The 21,380-nt window shown below is 31.8% G+C and overlaps 2 protein-coding genes across 8 annotated transcripts in view; one reads left to right on the top strand and one right to left on the bottom strand.

Moving 5' to 3' along the window:
- Mesk2 (misexpression suppressor of KSR 2) overlaps positions 1 to 4,402 on the bottom strand; it is a 33,156-nt gene extending 28,754 nt beyond the window's left edge. For 6 of the 7 annotated variants that reach the window (XR_014439165.1, XM_083101088.1, XM_083101092.1 and 3 more), the window contains exon 1: positions 4,045 to 4,402. The gene's annotated coding sequence lies outside the window, so the exon portion shown is untranslated. The remainder of the gene's footprint in view (positions 1 to 4,044) is intronic. The other variant, XM_083101090.1, reaches the window with a different exon arrangement.
- Positions 1 to 21,380, top strand: part of Fkbp14 (peptidyl-prolyl cis-trans isomerase Fkb14) — a 167,510-nt gene that overhangs the window by 31,832 nt on the left and 114,298 nt on the right. The window lies entirely within an intron of this gene.

Here is a 21,380-nt window from a genome sequence, read left to right as displayed (position 1 = left end):
ACATAAAATCGCGTGAAAGTTTGCGAAAATACATACAGAAACAAACAATTCTGTCATTCTCACGAAAACAAACGAGCGAGCTGCTATTGTTTTCGTAAACTTGGTTGTCGTCCATCTTTGCAACATTTGCCAAGTCAATGCACAGTTTCAATTCGCATTTTATAATTTATTGTATATCTTATCGCTCACACGTCGTGAGATACAATGAATATTAATTTATAATTGTAATAGAAATAAATTTGTTTAATTTTTTTTGAAATTTCTAACAATAGTCTCGCAAGAATATAAGAAGTTATTAAATTATTTATTTATAAAAGAAATTATTTTTATTGATTTAATTTACGTTTGCCGATAATATGATGAAATATTCATGAAATTGTATTTCAAGTTATATTATTTTGTGTGCAGAGAAATAAATCAACTGAGAAATGTATAAGCAGAACACGTACAAGTTCTATAGCGCATCCACTGTTTTATAATTAGACTTATCTCATTGTACGACTTTGATCGAAAACGTTATTGCCGATGCCTCGCAGAATCGTCCTCGCTAAAATATAAAAAATAAAGATGCGTGTCATATGATCGACATGCACAAAATCCATCGATTTCTTTGTTGATATCGAGAAAATCATGCATGGCGACATGCCAATTAAACTATTTAATTATGCATCTTCGTGAAACGTATCGATAAACAGGAAACGTGCGAACAATATAAATAGTGTCGTGTTTTAATCAACTATCCTTATCAGTTAATCAAGCGCGTGCCAATAAAATGATTAATATATAAATTCTTCTATAGGACTATATCAGTCATTGAGTGCGAGACTAACGTGAAACGTGATGTAAATTCGTGAGAGAAATAGACAGATACATGCAAAAGAGGATCGTACGATAAATCGAGTTTGTGAATTCGTCTGCGATTAACATCACTTCAATCTATCGATCAAAAGACACGCGCATTTATCACACTTTTTCCTTCTAAGTTTTCCATCGTTGATAATCGATAAGCACATAGAGAAGTTTAATTTATTACGCATGCACGTCTATCTCTTAATATGGGTGTAGTCCATTGGGTGTAGCTATTGATCTATATAACGTTCGATGAATCGCAATCCAAGAGAACTGATTCAGACTGGATTTATATTTAAAGACTTCATTATAGCAAATTGTCCCCAAATCTTTTAAATATATGTATCAAACTAAATTATATATTAGTTGTAAAAATAAAATTCTAATTTGTTTTTAAAGAAAAATCATTTCGAGCGAGGAGGAGAGTACGAATATGTATGTAACATTAATCTGATATGCTCTTCCTGCCAATTATGATTTCCGCTAGTTAAAAAAATTATTTCAAAACGTGCTACGAGATTATCGTTATTATTGTTATTGTGAGCGCTACAAATGATTATTGTGCGACTAACATTAAAATGCAAAGAATCTTCATGCGCAAACAATTATTCAAATATCGCAATTTTCGTACTTAAAAAAATTATTATTTGATAACTAAATGTTGTGTTAAATGAAACGGAATTTATAAAAATTTTTTTAAAACTTTGTACATATTTTTTATCCTTGAATATCCATTTTCTTATTAATCTGATAAGAAAATGAGCTATATAGCTTCGTGTCATTACGTTATTAAATTACACCAACGCATTATTAAATTACACCATTTAATTATCTGCAGCAAAACAATTTAATTTCTTTATAAGATAAAATAATCCGCTAAAAATATGAGAGAAATATAATGGATGAGTTTCTAGAGAACGTATACTTCTATTTCAATTTATTTGATTTCAAGTCAAGCGCGCGTCACTCTAGAGTCAAGCTCTTCAAATATCGATAGCGCCGAATGCAACTGGATCAGCTGCGAGCCTGACTTGCTTATGGCCTCGCGTCAGCAGACGGGAAATCGATCTGGCCAGGACCTTTCCGGGCAAAATATGTATGCATGTCGCTGTTGGGATTCACGCAGTGATCACCAATTCGCGATGGACTTCCGTGCGCGTTGTAAAGCGGGTCCCAGGAGAGTCACGTATTGATTTTTCGCGTAGATACTCGCGTGTAACGTCGGGGTTAACCCCGTTTCTCGACATCTAATTTTTTGTCCGACACTGCCCGACTTGACATCGACTCGAATTGTCCAACTAATTTATTTTATTTAAGAAAATTTTAGTATTGATGATATAATAAATAATATATGACATATATTCATTAATATAAATATTTTCGTTATCTCCAATATTTCCCTTCAATTTCTCTGTTATTGATCCACGACTGATTCAAGCGATTATGAATTGCGATTATCAACGATTATGCACGATCGTTTCTTTGCAAAACGTCATTGATATCAGATATAAAATTTAGAAAAAAATGTATGTAAAAAATACGTTTGTTATATAAAAAAATTTAAGAGTATCAATTAATTAAAGATGTTTTATATACATATAATAATTAAAAATTTTGTCTAATAAATTTTTCTGATATCATTTAATTTATCAGATCAATTCAACAAATGTTTGTTATAATAATTGCATAAAAAATATTTTTTTAAATATACAATATATATATTAATATTAAAATATATTTTTATGGAATTTTTGATTATCTGATCTTTCAGAGATTATCACGTTATTTAGATTTATTAATTCAATTTTTTATTTCTGATAGCGTGTATTTATAACTGAAGAACAATGAATTATTGATCTGTTCCTTATTATGTTTATTATTATGCTCTAATGTAGCTTGAAACGACAAGGTAAAGCATTATAACGTGCATGCGTTCTTAAGGAGAAGAATTTCTATACTTTTTCTTATCCGTTGCCCCACTTTAGCATGCGATATTTTTCCACCAAATTTAATATAAAGACGCATACGCTTTATTTAACACGTAGCTTTGAAAGTAAAGACTAGATTGCCAGTCCGATGAAAAATCTTATCACGTCTGACAGTTTATTTTTGTATCTTGCGACTTTTTTCCATCCTACAACTCACGTAGCATCGATCCAATACCCTTCGAGCGTCATCAAAGCAACTGCAAGCTGTTACGTCTGCGATGTCAGATAACTGTTAAGATAATTGTTGGACGCTGGGAATTGGGATTGGACGCGTAAAATGTGTTTGTTTACTTCTCTCTTTTAAGAAGAGGTGTAAAAGTTCTTTTGAGAAAGCTAAGGATATAAATTATCTTTTCGATGAAGCAATTAATTTAATTCTTTTTTAATATTCAAAAGACGGAATATTATGAAACATTTAGAAATATTAAGAAAATTATCAACTCAATATTTTGTAGTTACTAGATTTCAAATTCGCCAACAACATTGATTCATGAAAGTTGTCGTTACGTAAACGTGATCTATAGACATCGAGTTCCCAGGAAATTTAGGAGAAGCAAATAATTTTGTCCACATGCATCAGAGTCTTCTTCTAGGCTATATAAAAGTAACATTCATTGAATATTCAAACTTCGAAAAGTATAAGGGAAACTGGTAAAAAGCAGAAAGAAGGCTGAGGGTTGAGGGTGAGATCCTACTTCGCGATACGTAACAACGCGCCAGCAGTTGTGCTTGATCGAGGACTGGCATCGACCACGTATTATTCCATACGTCTAGCTTTTCTGGGAACGATCGATCGTCCGGTGTAACCCCATTTCCCACAGTCGACAGTTGGTCTCGCGCCCCGATGAGACCAACGTAAAATCGCCGAGGAGGCGACTTTAGCGCGAGATCGTTCGCGATCGATTTAGCGCGCCAGCTTCGACCTTCGTGGTTGCAGCGCCGACGTTGAGTATGACTCAACCAAGTTATCACGACGTCATCGACCGTCATCAGCAGCTTTTGTCAACGGACGACGATAAGGAGCGACCTGATCATTGACGCGCGCGATTGTCAACACGATTTCACGAGCGCGCACAGATAGATTATCAGGGACGTAGCTCTGATCGATAGGTCGAAGTGATGGAGAGACTTCCGAAGGGATGGCAGACGAAGAGGCGGACGAAGAGCCAGGAGGAAGGTGCAAAAAGAAGGCTCGTCTGGGACTCACCTCTTCCTACGCGAGTTCCGCTGCGGGATCCGAGTGCCGAAGAAGAGTTGCAGCTTTCGCGCAGCCTTTGAACGCGTTCACCAGAGAGAATCTCGACGCGTCTTATAGTCGCGATGAGATCGTCCCGTCTCTTACGGGGGACGCGCGCAATCGGAGCGACCGTAAACCTTATGCAATTTGACAATCGACCCGCGCAGATCGCCCGCTCGATACGCGTCGACCTTTCGACGTGACGTTGCGAGAAGATGGAGCACCACGACGAGACTGAGGTCTCTTGAGAAGCGCACGGTGTACTCGACGATGTCGTACGGTTACTATTGGCCCAAGTGCACGGCTTCAACCACGGACTGGCTGGTCAATGGAAATGCGCGTTGCTTTATGCGCGGTATACACCGGATCGAACCGGTTACGGACAGACTGCCGACATCTGGTCATGAGAAAGTGCACCCGCCCTGTTCACCCATGTTCAGAATTCCCGCTGCAAACCAAGCAAGAAGCTGACTTACTCGGCCGGTCGATTATCGGGTGAATTTTCAGACATGGTTCCTAGAGATGATACTTGGCAAGGAACCAACATGACAGGAAACCGAGATATCTAGTGTTGGTATGATTTAAATGCACCTTTATACTAGAAGATGGTATCAATATGAATTTTTGTGCTACAATGAATTATTTTGAATATTTTTTAAAGAGGAACTGATCAATTTGCAAAAGGTTGAATACAAGATATGAATTATATTTGCAATTAATCTCTCTGAATTACATTTGTATTTAATCCATAATAATATGATATAATATACGTGACAAAAATAAATTTTATTATCGGTATTTTTCATTTTTTAAATAATTACTTTTTATTAACTTCTTAATTAAACTTTTGTCTTTAAATAAATATTAGTGCAAGATGCTTGACATGCATAACAGGAATTTTTCAAGGAGATTAATGCAATTAAAATGCGAATATGTTGCATATATTCGCATCTGATATATCGATGATGTATTTACAGGAAATTAGAGTAATATTTAAGCAAGAATAAATAATTAAAATATACATCTTTTTCCGCATTCGAGAATATATTCGCATCAGTACATGCGGATTATTTGTTCGATACTTTGCAATTATTTCGCGAGGCTAAATGTATTTCCAGGAATTTAATTCTAGAGTATCATTCCGCATCCTCATCTAGAACTTCCGATTGGCTCTCGTTTACTCCGTCGTTTAAATTAGCCCGCAAGAACTGGAGAGCTGTCTAAGCGACTGTCTCTCGTAATCGAACCGAGTTGAGTAGCAGAAGAATGGAACAACGGGCCGGAAGAGCTCTCGAGAGGGTTTAAGAGGCGCTACATTTTATGGAATTCACTCGGAGTCGGAGAGAGATTAAATGAGAGGCGGAGGAAAGCTACGATGAGATCTTCACGGATGGAATCGGTGCCCTGGAATTGCGGAACGTGCGTCGAGAAGGGAGAGGATTTAAAATCGCGAATCTCTCTATTATCTCGCTCCCTCGACTCTTCTAGACGACACCACGGAGTAAACGAAGACCTCTTCTATTACGTTCATCTCAACGCTTGGATAATCCGCTTCGTGAATTATTGTGGCGAATCTACCTTATTTATGTTCGGAGTTGAAAGAATTTTTTTTACGACATGCTATAATTGAGAGAAATAATGATTGGTTTGATATTGTCAACAAGTTATATTAAAAATAATAATAAAAATAAGGATTCTTAAAAATTATTTTGTGACATTTCTCTTTTCTTTATTTCTGAATCGAATCAATTTTCTATATTTACTGTTGACAATAATAACTATCTCCTCGATGAAAATTTAGGTAACATTTAAGGCATCGTATTTTATCGCAGTTTTATTTAGTAACACAAATAATATTATATATAACGTAATCCCTGTGAATTAATTTAATTCTGAGTACAAGATTTTTGTAAATTATTATTCAATTTTTGACTTGACGAATAATTTTACTTTGAAATAGATAGATATTTATTTCATGTAGATCTTTGTTTTGAAATCTCGGTGTATATTAACTGAATATTTTTGATACGCTCTATATAAAGTATCTAGACTTTGAGTACTCGAAAGTCCAACAAGAACCCGCGATGAAAAGATAACATCACATGTTATGCCAAAACACGAATATGCATTCTCCATTTTATAATAATTCGGATTGAATTTTAGTTCACACAAAATTATCTCTCGTGTAGGGACGATCAACGTGCACTGATTTTGACGAAAATTTGACGTATAATAATTACCTCCGACGCATCCGAAGCTAAGCCAAGAAAGGTACGGAAAGGAGGAGGGCGCGAAATATCCGGAGAGAGCTGACGTATCTTCCGACGATATCCCTTTACGAATCCCACCGATGTGATACATCGCACCTGAACGCCCATCCTAAACCACCCCCTCTTACCCCGCGACCACCTTCGAGCTCTAACCTTCAGAATCCTCTCTCTCCGCCGGATGATATATATTTCCCCGAGTATATTCATCATGAAAATGTATATTTATGTATACTTCCGCTGGCCCGTCGCTCGGTTATACATACATATATATATTGTTACCACACGTCACCCCCGCGGGTTTTCGTCGGACTTACCGCTGCCCCGTATACGTCCGCAAAAGGTGCTTTATAATGCGCATGGAACGTAGCAGACATATTTTTCCTGTCCGTGTCCCGCTATGTTATATCCCTTCACGACAGAAGGAACCGATCCTTTGTAGAAAAAAACTCGTAGGGAACGGTATTTAGTCTGTCAACCGCTATGACGAATCGTCACGAGGAAGGCCGGTTTTAAAGCTGTATGAAACGTATTCCCTTATGATATTTAGATGCGTACGACACGTATCTTATATGTAACGAATTATATATTCGTAACGAATTCTTGCGGATACGCAAGACTTACAGCAAGACTTTTCAATTTAACGATAGAAGACTGGGTAAGGAATGCGCAATGTTTCGATTAAAGACAATCAGATTAGGAAAATAATGCGCTTCGAATGAAAATGTTTACATAAACGCGATAGTAAGGCAATATTCTCGTTAGTTGTTATTACGAGCCACCCATGGGATTTTCACCCCGGAGAAACAGGTGCACAACCGGTCTGAAATACAACGTGCAACGTGTTACGATGCTTTCCCCGTGGGCGCTCTTCGATAAATTCGCCCACAGGATCTTCCTTACGGGACACGAGAGGCGTGCTAGTACGCCATATCAACAGAAGTTCGTTTAAAGTGAAATTTTAGTGAAAATGCAACATCACGAGATATATACTAGAGAGAGGTACTTTATCCTCAGGGGCAAATTACGATCTCACAAGATACGGATTCAGTAGATAATCATAGATATCGAATTATCGATCAGTAGAATTTTACTTATTATATTATATTGTAAAGTTATTATATTATATTATATTATATTATAGTTTTAATTAATAGATTATAGTCAATTTATATGCATACATAATTCATTATTCATTATTTGATCACATCCTCAAGGATTTTCAACAAGGATTGCGAATAATAGTGCTTTATTATCTTGAAATGAGATTAGTATAATTTTGAAGTGTGTAATTCTATTATTTTATTAGGATTTCATGGAATTGAATATTATAATTTAATATTTTGTCGCGATATCGTGGAATTTAATCTTTTTATACAAAATATTTCAATGCTATTCTATTACTTTTTAGATATTTCAATAAATTTTTATTAGTAAAAATTATCTTTTTTAATGATATTTTTCTTGATTATTCGATAACCCATATAATATAATAACTCTGATATATTATATATACCATATAATTACATGTTTTTATGGGAAATATTTTTCTTTAATTTAGATAATCAAAATATTTTAAAATCATCCTTAATATGCAATGCATTTTTAAAATTTTGTCTTGCATATAATTGACACTGATGCATATTTTTAAATTGAGTGAATTGAGTATTTTTTATCTGAATATTTCAAGTTATTGTCGAATTTGTATTTTATGAATAAAAGTATTGTGAAAAGGAGAAATGCAAGAATTTAAATAGTTATGGCAAAACGTTGCAGTATCTAACCGAGCTATCGGTCGCGACGTCGTTTCACTGCAAAGTTTCGTAGAAATTTAATATTAATACGCAATTTTGTTCGCTGTCTTGTAGATACGAGTGCACACCACGTGTCTCCTAGAATTTAATATTTATATAGATATAACAGGGAGATACAAATGACGATAACGTGCTTCCTTCTCGCCTTCTTAAAGTGTAAAAGATATAGTACTGTGGAGACTTTTTTTCAGGTTTTTCTTATATTATTTATTACTCTTCCAAACTATATTTCTTTTTAATTTAAAACAACACATATATGATCAACAAATATTTCTAACGATTAAGTTTTAAGTTTATATTAGTATTTTTAGAAAATATATCAAATATATACGCGAATAAAAGAACCAACCGCACATAAAATGTGGTTTAAGTTTAATAAAGAAATCTTTATTTCTCTCTGCTTCAACAATAGAAATATTGCATAAATAATTTCTAGATAAGCTTAAAACATATTAATAATAGTTTTCATTATATAATGTGTTAAATTTTTCAATTAAATGGTGAGAAAAGGGAGAGAAAGAAAGAGAGAGGGAGTTAGTGTGAATTATTATTATAATCAAATAAAATTTCGACTTTTTTTGCACTAATATAAAATTATATAATGTGTATTTTTTTCTATTTTAAATATTTTCGCCCTTAAATTATAATTCACGAGAAAAACTTCAAGAAATTTTAGAAAGAAATAAAATGGATATTCATGAAAATCACATGTAATGTGTTACATAACATGCTTATATAATACATGAACGACTTTGACCACCGCGCCTGCGAAAACAATACAACATATCTTCTTTTACATTTAAAATTATTTCATTTTTTTGCAGCCCATCTACTCAAAAATCAATCAAATGTTCAGGAAAGATAAATCTTTTTCCTATAAACATTTTCTACAAATACATTTTAAATGTTTCTTATATATCGATTTACTTTGTTATATTTCTATTACATATACATGTAATATTTTAAATTGTGATTTTAATTAATTAAATATCTTTTTATTTAGTAAAATTTCCAGCATCTATAGATTCATAATTGAAATCACGATAGACGATCGATACATAAATTTACAGGGTACTGAACTTTCTAAATAATTGTTCAAAATTTCTTTACATCATTATACATAATTTCATGTAACCACGTCATATAATAATCTTTTATTCTTAAAAATAATTTGTTTAGAGTATCCTTATATATATTGGCTATATGTCATGACTGCGGAATAATGTATGAATGCATTGAATTATCTTCAACCATACCGCTGCCATATCCTGTTAAAAATTCATAAATGATAATGTATTCCGTATTTTATGCATTACACGGAAGGAAAAAGGAATTAACGTGAAATCGTCTATATCAATGAAATACGTTCGTCATTTATTAGATGTTGCGATATATTATCTTTGCCGTTCTATTGTATTAATATCTCTAACCAAATGCATTTGCTGCGCAAAATATTCAAGTTAGTTTCTTAGTTTAAAATTACTGAATATAATATTAATTGTATATAATATATAATATTATTATATAAAAATATCTCTTATTTTAACATTTAACAAATAAGAAAAGGGTTGCCACATCAGAACATATTTACAAATGGAACAGCGTAAGCTTTCCGAGAAAAAATTAAGTTTTTATTACATTTTTAGAATTTTATAACGTAACATAATTTAATTTATGAAATGATAATTAAACATTTATTTTACTTTTTATTGTATTATTAGTATATATTCAAGGCTGAATAGATTAATGAGTATTATAACTATGAGACAGACATGTAAACTATATATATGAGGTAAGATAGATTCATAATGAAATTATTATAGAAACTATTTGCGTTAATCTATTAATTTCGAAATCTTTCTGTGTGTTCAATGTTGTTTTATGATCATGAAAATATGATATATACACATATATATTATTTCTAAGTTTGATATCCAATTATAAATATACATATTTATATAATTATAATAAATAAAATGTTGCGGCGAATGTTTAATGCAATTGAACAATATAAATAAATATGTATTTTTTAAATAATCCTAAAATATTTCTTATTAACTTCTGAATTAAATGCTGAATTAATTATTTCTGAATTAATAGTATTAAAAAGATTAACGAGCATCACGAAAAACCTCACATGGGCGGTTGCGTTGAAGATCATGATTTTACGTGCATTTTGTAAATCTTTCGAAACAGACACGCCCCGTGGTTGTTTCTTGTGATTTGTTTGACAAGTAAAACGTATCCTCGCAATATAAGGTATTCGTTTGATCAGAACACATTCGTGATTGCGAAAAGGCCTCGTGCAAGCACGCGGTATCGTGCGGATATCGTGAAGGGTGGATTTTAATGAAGATAAATGCTGTTAACGCAACCTACCCTTCCGCTATCGTTGCCTAGAGTTATACGTAATCTTTTCATAATTTTAATCGAAATGTTTTAAATGTTTCCAACGATTTAGAATAAGTGTCATAAAAAAAATTGCATGCAGAATTCACTAATCGTTAATCAGTATATTTTTCAAATCTGCTAATTTTTCGAGAATATTTATATAAAAATGCTACTTAACAAGAAATTAATGAGATGTTTTTTTTATTATAATTATTAATGCAATAAGTAGATTACAAATAATATATGTGCTTTATAATCAAAAATAAAAATGCTAATTGTGTCACAGAAAAACTATGCATTTCTTTCTGTCAACATACAAATTATAATCAAATATATAATCAAATAAGATAATCAAATAAGATAATTAAATAAGATACGCATGTTAGTTTTATATTTGTATACTTTTTTTTAAAAATCGGGCGACACCGATTAAAGTGTCTATTATATTATATTTGTTATACATATTATTTATTTGGTTCTTTCATGAAAAATTCTCTGATTGTCATAATACATATACATTTTATAAATTCAGAAAATTTAATAATATATTTAAATTTATTAATATATTTATTAATAATAAACCTTTTTTATTATTCTTTTTATTATTAATAATAAATCTTTGAATTCTGTAATTTTAAATATTCTTTTTTTATTTATAATAGAGTTAAATCAACTATATCATAAAAATAGGATTTTAAATTTTTATCATTTTTTATTCAATTCTTATTGAAAAGATATATAATCATAATGTTTAGAATTCGCGCATTATTAAATACATGAAAATTAAATTATTATTAAATCGTTCGTGACATAGTTTCCAGAATGTGCAGTTTATACTTCCTCTTTATCTTTTATCTCTTCCTGTATTGGAATTTTATTAGAAATAAAATTGTGCTAGAAATAGAATAATAGATTATTAAATTCCATCTTAAAAGATATATCCACACTAGGTCACAAGCTATTATGTGAACCAGTACCTTTCTGATTTGATTGATGCTTCCTGTTTTTTAGCTTCTTATAAAAGATAAATCCGGTCTAAACCAGACTGTTTTTAAATAATCCCAGTAATATCCTGTGTTGCGGTGGTACATTGTAATTATTGATAGCTACTTTTGCGGTCAGAATTAGCAAAATACGCCAGTGTTACTTCCCAAGTTATTCGTTCCTCTTCAAAATTAATGGATTTGTTCATGAAACGTTGTTACTTATGCTCCGCCGCCTAGCAACCGACATTGCAGGGGAATTACGACGGCTTTTAAAAGGACGCACATTCGCATAAATAATTCATCGGATACGATTTTCTCTCTCCGCTAGACTTCGCGCTCGCCGCGACGGTAGCGTCATGCGCGGCAAATCCTTCTCAGGCGAAGTTCGGAATTTGTACGCACAATTATGTAAATACATTGGCATCCTCGATCCGGGGCTCACGTACGTGTTGAACTGCGGACCCGTCTAAATCTACGTGAAAGTTCCGCTTTCCACGGCACCGAACGTACAGCTATAACGGCCGACTCAATTTCGCGCAAACTTGACAAATTGAGCGCTTGTCGTCTTGAGAATGAATAAATAATCATTCACATCCGAACTTTCTTCGAAAATTGAAGATGTAAATCAGATAAGGAGTTGCCAAAATGATGGAAATAAAAAGGAGGGAGAACAATTGATCTTTAATGTTATTAAATCTATCAAATTTCTTAAAATTAAAAATATGATTTTGATTAAGATTTACGTGATGATAGCGTTATTAATTTCTATAAACTCATTATTAATAACTTCATATGTACAGATGTTATGTGTGTGATTTAGCTTACTTGGTTGACAGTTTTATGTTTTATGATAATAATTTTTCTGGAGAAAATAACATTTTTAATCAAAATTTATTATCAATATATATATATCAATATCTACTAACATAACATGTATGTTAAATTATGATATAATATTAGGAATATTAATTAATGCCTTTAATTTTTAAATAATATTATATTCTTTTTTTAAATATAATATCACATTTAAAAAATAATATATTTTTAATAAAAATATAAATACTGGCTTATGGAGATTAAATTACATTTTCAAGCAATTGATCACTCAATATCATCTAACTTGTGCATACAACATCGAAATAATCGAGCAAAAATCATAAAAACTTATTGCAGTAAAATATCTCGTTAAGTAAACCATCAATCGCATGAGAAACCAATTGCGTTTTTTGAGTACGATCACAGAATCATTTGCAGCGTGATGCAAAGCCATGAGCATAACGGTTTCACCCGGGCTTCCTGTTCAAGGTAAATATTTAATGGCGAAACCGATGGGATTTGCTGATCAATGTAAACCCTCTTTCGCTCGTCCAGCTTCCGAGGCAAAAACCACATGATACCTTTTGCTCCTTTTGCTGTTACGCGGGGGCGGTGGCGAGAAAGGAACTTTAGGAAAGCGAATTCACCTTCCAATTTATTTTCCAAATGGAAAGAGCCTCGTCACCAAGCATCGCCGCTCTGATGCTTTTTCAAAGTTGGAAAGATGGAAGTTTATATATTTCACAAAAGAAATCGCTACCGATTTGAGTTCTTTTGATATTTCGACTTCAATACGGATTTATTGTCGTTTCGACGAAAATTTCACGAGCATCTCTATCGCTAATCCTTCTAGTTGATGGTATATACTTTGAATTTTAAGACTCCAATTAATGAGCAGGACGCGAAAATATATTGCAAATATATCAACAATGCATGATTTTCGCAAAACAGCCACAATTTGCTAAATTAATAATTTAAAATTATTTCTCTGGAAAGTAAAATGATTATACAACATTTTTAATATCAAAGAAAACTTATAAATTCAGAATTCTTTACGATTCATGTTCAAACGAGATGTGAATAACGCGTTTGGAAAAGTATGTATTGTTGGCGAAAAATGTGGGCAAAATCATTCGGTCGGAATACACTCTCGATTCTTGGCGATCAAAAATGTCGGGACGATCTGGAATATATATCTCCTGAGAGGACCAGGCGTGACTCTCGTTCCCCAACCGCCACCGCGTCTGGACCACACGCGCTGAAAGAATATATGAGCGCCGTCGTCGCAGTTGCAGCTCGTAACTGCAGTCTCCTCTTGACTTCGCATCCGTGCTGCATCTCTGCCCAGACACTGATCCGAACAAATGGCACGCGCGTGCATGCGTTGAGGAATACTGAGCGAGAAATTCTCCGCGAAAATGCACATGAACAACGTCCAGAACGAGATCCGGGTACCGACATGTTTTATCCGGATATTCTTTTTCGAGCATGCTGTTTCATTAGAGTCGCGCGCCATATTTTCATTTTATCCCGAATCGGTCGGGCTTCCATTTTAAATGTTACATTTGTTTCAATTTTTTTATTTAATGGAAAAATGCGGTAACTATAATTTAGAAATTTTTACCTTTTAAATCTTTTAAATCTTAAATACAAATTATTTGTATTTGTAACGGGTATTACTTTTTTTTAGCAGCATAACTTCTTTAATTACTAAATTTTTTTAGTAATTACACATATATAAATAATGGTCTTAAAATTAAAATTAAAATGTGCGATTAAAAACGTGTATTGATAAATTTTTTTTCTATTATTTTCTCTATATATTATTTTCTAATATTAATTTATATTTTATTTTTTTGTTATATTTTTTTAGCAAGTTTCTTTCTACAAAAATACCTATATATATTTCTAAGAATAAGTTATATTTCTCTGCCTAAATAATATGCATGTTTTATCCACAATTGGTATGCACATGATTCCAAATTATAAATATTTAATGATTTAAATGATAAAGCGTGCATAAAGTCATTAAAATTACATAAAATAAGATCTTATTTAAAAAAAAAATAAACTTTTCGGTTTAAGATTCGATTAGATAGTTTAAAAATAAACTATCTAAATCACAAGAATGTTAAACTTTTTTCTGTAAATAGATTTTATGTAGATAAAGAACGAATTGCAAAAGGAAAATCATCACAAAAGTATTATAAAAATTTTTAAATATATAAATTATTCTTAAACATATTAAAAATATATAAATTATTCTAAATTAATAATTTTTCTGTTCAAACAGGCAGAATATTTATATGCATGCATAGATATAATATATTATGATAAAATTCTTTAAAATTTCGAAACATTAAAAATGTCAACCAGGTATTCTTATATTACGTGAAAATTATTACATAATAATTCCATTTATGCGGATACGAACAGCGTACTGTGAATCATATTGCTTTTACTGCACGATTAGTTAATTAGTTGATCAAGCAGAATAACAGCTTAGCACCAAATTATTCAATATTTCCGACCAATCAAATCCGCTAATCGGTGGCTTTAAAGCGACATGAAACGATGGTGAATCCAAATATGCTTCTGTCAATTAATCTATCGGAAATTACAACGTATTTGCAACAAATGGGAAACGTGTCTATATCTTATTGATATTTGGAAAATATATAGCTGTTACTATAATTAAATGTGTAACTATTAATTAATATATAAAAATTTTTTAAAGATTCCATGAAATAATTACTTGTTAACACTTGTTTATAGACAATTTTTTAATGATTTGTGTAATAAACAAAACTTATGTAATTTAACGTAAAATCTTTTATATGTAAAAACTTATATTAAATTAAAATTGTCAGTATATGATTATTTTTGTTTTTAATGTATGCATATTATCAGAAAAATTGTTTGATTTTAATATGTATTTTAAACGGCTACTAAATTATTTCTTTCTGTCTTATGTTTTGATAAATTTACTATTACATTTACTATAATAAATTTTTTTATTTCTATCTGTATTTTCTAAATATTGTCAAAAAATATTAAAGTAATGATACTGACACGTTATTTAATGTACACTTATTTTATATTTTAATATCCTATTCATATATTTTTTCATTATTAAGACTCATATGTACATTTAAATAAAAGAATACACCTTGAATATTAAAGTCCTAATCTTAGGAATTTTTAATTCTCTTTATAAATTATTAATTAATGTACCTGTGACATTTCGCGTCGATCACGATCGTTTCGAAGGGCTGTGGGACGAAAGATCCATCATCTTCATGCGTCACTTCGATATTGTGATAAATCACAATTTCGCTCTTTTCGTTGGTCGGATTCGGGAAGGCAGAAGCGATAGACATGGAAATACCATCCTCAGGAAAGTAGTAATCCTCTTGCGGACACCAAACCTTTGGTCTGGCGCACTCTGGTATCCTCTTAATCATCTTTCTTTTAATTTTATTCGTTCTCCCTTCAATGTTTTTCCTCGCGTCTTTCTTTACCGCGCTTTTACAAATGAGTGATTTGAAAAATAAACTCTCTATCGCACTGTCGATCTATATTCGACGATGGACGGTCCGCTGCGTTCGATCAACCGATACACACTGGCTACGATTGAATGCTCATCTTCCGACAGGATTCAACTAAACACATTGTTAGATTGGTAAACGGCACAATTACGTTAACGATGAGAGGGGCCGCGGTGTAACAATTTCGATACGCCAGACTGAGCAGACAAATAAGCGAACACCCTCCCTTCGCTATTATCGGTGCTCGATCCACCTTGAAAATGAATTTGAAAAGACCGGTGGAATATTCGACAAAGAGATGGAGAAGGAAAAACTTCTCAGGAAAGCGCGCGATATCCGAGCTTTTGTAACGCACTGGACGATTCACGGCTTTATGCAAAAAAGAAATTCTCAATTCAAGGATAAATCCCCTCTTGACTACAACCAGGAATTGCCAGTGAAAGGAAAATCACGACGACTTTGAATTCTTGACGTTTATCACTGGAAATAGCCCGAAGGCTCTTTTATTGCGTGTGTAAAATGGTAAATGATTAGTTATATATTTTTTGAGCAATTACAATTATAATTTGATTATCGTTTAGCCTTTTAAATTTACAATTCCACAAATTCTTGTGATTTCTAGTTTAAATAGATAATTTCATAATTTCTTGTAATTTCTAGTTTAAATAGGTAATTTTATAATTTGCGATATTTATAATAATTTTTCCATCCATCGAGAAGAAACCGATAAATTATTACATTAATATGTCGCAATATTTTCTCTCTTATAAATAATTACAGATCAAATTTACGTTTTCATATAAATTGCGACTAATTTTTATCATTTCAAGATTTTCAAGATTTTGCGGGCATACGTACAAAGTATTTCTCGTACAAAATTTTGAATAATTTCTCTCATACTAGCAGAGAGAGATCATACGTCGGGCAAGCGCAAAGTCAAATCCGCGTGTCAAGTTTGCGCTTTTGCCTTTCTTATTCGTTGCCCTTATCCGGCTACAAGATAAGCCCTCTTCGAGTTTACTTGACGCAAGTTCGTAAACTGCTCCTTCGAGAATCCATCGTGGCGGCGTTATCGGCCGCGTTATTCTTCCTCGACAGTGTATGCGGCTTTGGCCCTTTTTTCTTCGCGTCGAATTCAAAGGAAGGCGTCTAGCAGAAGTGGAAATATGAACATGCACGCGCCTCAGTTTCGGTGTTACACGCGTGGGAATTGCAAATTTTAGCAGGCGGAGAGACGCGCGCTCTTGTCTGCGAAAGCGCAACTGAACGCATCGAAGTAACCAATTGAAATGCTCTCTACGTTTCCTCACGCCTCGATCCTTACGATGCCTCCTCCCTCACGCCAGACGCAAAGATATAGTAGTCGGGGGTGAGCATAAAGTACGCGACGATATATGCCGCGAGGTGGGTGCGAATTTATGCCGTTATCCCGGCAATGCTACCGTCTCAGACCACTACGAGTACGAGAACACTGGCGAAAACTCATCGTTAAACGCCGGATATTTGGTAGAAACTTTATGGCATATCATGCATATACACAGCTACTGAATTCTTTGATAGTCGCAACGTAAGATGGATCTCTTTGCTTTTAAGTTTCCGAGAAAAAGTCGTTTATAAATTTATAAGAAATGATAAAAATCAAGAATTTATTTGATTCACGTTTCTGATTATATTTGTAGGATTAGCATAAAAGACTAGACAACGATTTAAAACTGAAAGCTAATAAATTATCTCACCGCATATAAATTGATGTTGCTATAAATTTATTTATTTTAAAAAAAGAAACACGATAAAAAAAATGATGTGCGAACTGATGAAATTCGAAGATGTTCTCTATTTCAATGAAACTCAGCGATCTATCATCGTCAATTTTCATTTAAATCTCTGACCGCACTCGTAATTTACGGCTGCAGCTGCAAACTGTCACGAATACGTGTCACAAATAAATAAATCACTGGTGAACCGCGAATGAATTAAAAACTGTGATATCCAGTGCAGATTATGAATATTTGTGTCGTCAGAATTTCTCTTTATTTTTCAGCAGGAAGAAATATTTTATATAAACAAACAAAATAATAGGCGAGTTCGAAGCAAAATAGTGGATGTATATGCAATATTTTAAATATTAATACTAAAAATATTAATATTTCTTATATTACTTTAATTTTTTATATTATTTTGTCTACACATTTATAGAAAATTATATTTAATCGCATTTGCGAATCAGCCCACCAATTTATCGAGAAAAATATATACTATAAAATATATGTTGAATATAATATTTTAAAGACATAACTTATTTTTCATTTATTTTTAATTTTTATTAATTTATATTATTTAAATTTTAATTTATTTTTAAAAATATTAAAGTTAATATTGTGTTGATGTTGTTAATTGGACATAGTTTACTTCAATGATGGAAAGTTTAAAAACTACTTGACATACTAATTAATCGATTCAAATAATTATTAAATTTAAGTAGTAATAAATAGTAATGAAAATATGTTTATTTATTTTTTTGAATTGTTAAGAATTAAACATAACTATACATAACTATTGCAATCGAAAAGAAAAAAATTATATAGTATTACTTTTCATTTATAAAATGTCAATTTTATATTTTTATTTTATTTTTAAAAAGATATATTAATAAAAAAATTAAAATATATTAATAAAGTATTTACATATATTGCATTGTCTATGCAAAATTGCAGATATTGTCGTTACAATATATAAAGTATATTACATGTGCATTTGCGATATTTATATTAAATTGCGGTTTATAATCTGTGACTGACATATTTTTATATTAATTATAGATCAAATTACTTACTAGTTTAATAGTTTAAAGTATTAATCACAATATTCATGCAAAATTTATATCTATAATGAATTTAAATATAAACATTAATGAGATATTATTAATAATAGAAATAATATATATTTTAAAGCATGTGTGTATATGTGGCTTATTTAAATTAAATGTATTCTATTTATATTAAATGGTAATACGTATTATATATGAAAGTATCATGATAGCGAATTACTGTGTATTAATTGTTTTATTACTATGTAATAGTTATTTGTAATACATATATATATATATATATATATATATATATATATATATATATATGTAGTAATAAATAATATTATTTTATTATTATAGTTAATAATCAATATTCAGTATTTTAGAAATATTAGGAAATCTGTTATCATTATTTAAAGATATTAAATTTTTATATGATTTATTTATATTATAATTAAAATCAGCATTTAATTAGAACATATATAATTAGCACATATGATTAAAATATTAATTTAATTATAAATTAAGTTTTTATTTTTCTAATTTTTATTTATTACATACAAGTTTGTATACTTTTAATATACTTTGTCTCTTTTTTTTATCTCTTCCTAAAAAAGTTTTTTTAGATCAATATAGTTGCAGTATCATTTTTTTCCCTTTATTTTACTCGTCGACAAATTTCCGCAACATTCTCGTGGAGATGGAAACAAATTCTTTCGCAGATGCTCGGTCATCTCGATGTAGAGCGAACACAGAACATAGAGATGCACGAGCTTCGCCAGTACGAGCTAACTCGCCGACCTGGACCCGCAGCTACGTATCTAATTATGTGTATCCCTTCGCGTAAATATGCGAGTGTTTGCGTAGACAAACGTGGTACTCGAGTTAACGCGACGCGAAGCGGGCAGGGTGGCGGTGTGTTGGAAATTCATGAGCTTTCAAGAGAATCTAGGGATGAGAAACAGCGAGAGAGGGAAAGAGAGAGAGAGAGAGAGGAGGAGGAATCAGGAGAAGAGGTAGGAGAGGAGGTGAGAGGGCTTCACAGAGGGCTTCCAGAGTTTAGGGAATACCGAGAGGAAACACAAGGTGCGCACATTACACTTCCTACTTCACCCAACATACTCTATCTATGATACGTGTGCCAGACCTAGCACAGACCAGTCAGATTAGAGAGACGCGAATACAAACAAGACGCAAATCTTGCGAGACGTAGAACAGATACGAAGAAGTTTGTGTATCTAATTTACGTCATATTGTCACCTAACTTTCTTGCGTATACACGTTATCATTATATTTTATATTTTATTGAGATTTTCTCTTCAAAAGCACATAAGACTACGGGGGTTGCAGTTCTAGAAGTATGTCAGGGATAAGTGTCGCAGACGGTTTCGAAGGACGAGGCGTTCCTTCCAGTTACAATGTACTTCTACATGGCATAGTATTGTTCTTAAAAATTAATCCGCGGCACTTCAGGGACGTGTAGGAAATTCAGGAGAGCCGAGCCGCTGCGGTTGATCTAAATCTCTCTGATGCCTTGGCGAAAGTCATTCTCTATGCAGGATTGCACATCTTTCATTTATACATTGCGTGTATTGATTATCAACTACTTTTTTATTAATATTAAATTTAAAGCAACTGCAATCAATTTAGTGAAGAATTTTGTTTCAATTTTATGTTGATGAGCAGATATATTAATTATCAGTTTGACATAAAATCAGAGAGAGATGACACGTGTAACAATATAATATAAATGTCATCGACAAGTAAATAGTTAATACGATGTTAAATTGATCTAAATTTTGCCATCCGCAGAAATCTGTGAGCGAATACAAGTATGCAATACGACGATCCGATTCAGCTTGCGCACCTGAAACTCTATATACATTACGTTCCATACATATTGCGCCGGTTCTAGATATCATTATTAATTAGAGCGGAGAGTTGAGTCGAATTGTCTTCATCTACAACGGTGGGTTTCTCTCAAAGACGATTAATTACCGCGAAGTTACATCTCCCGGATCTGACACTCTCTTACTTCCGATTATTAAGAACATCACGATTCCGCCCAACAGCCGTTACAGCTGTTACTAATATCACTCTTGCTATGATGGCTTTTGCAAAGGACTCGTGACGATCCCTTACAATCTGTAAGAGATATTTCAATTATTTCAGGAAAGCACTCTTGTTAGTTTTCCTAGCAAAAGTAAGAAGCTTTTCTTTCTTACGCTAGGTTTGCATAATTTATTTCCGCGACGATTTCTTCGACGGTTTTAAATACTTTCGACATTGCCACTTTCATTCTACTTATACCACTTTTATTTGTATTCAAATTAATTACATATAGTCGATATATATTAATTTATATTTTATAAATACTTATAAATTATTTTATATTTTATATTATTTTATTAAATAATTATTAAATAATATTATATATTAATTATATAATATAATTATTATATATTTTTTATTAATTATTTAATAAATATATATATCAAAAAACATATATATTTATTATATGGAATAATTTTTCATTTATTTTCTATTTACGTAAATAGAGATCAAAAATAAAACTAAGTCGAATTAATTTTGCTGAAGCCTGATTGCGCTTAAAGCGCAAAGCTTAGCACTTTTTTTCGCATTATATATAATACATGCATAACTGCGCCAATAAA

This window comes from Camponotus vicinus, unplaced genomic scaffold (genome assembly GCF_025532165.1).
Source record: "Camponotus vicinus isolate PSW18456_S1 unplaced genomic scaffold, iyCamVici1.0 SCAF_5, whole genome shotgun sequence".
In the NCBI taxonomy this organism is placed as follows: Eukaryota; Metazoa; Arthropoda; class Insecta; order Hymenoptera; family Formicidae; genus Camponotus; species Camponotus vicinus.
Note: the sequence above shows the minus strand (reverse complement) of the source record. Positions and strands in the feature narration are given on the sequence as shown.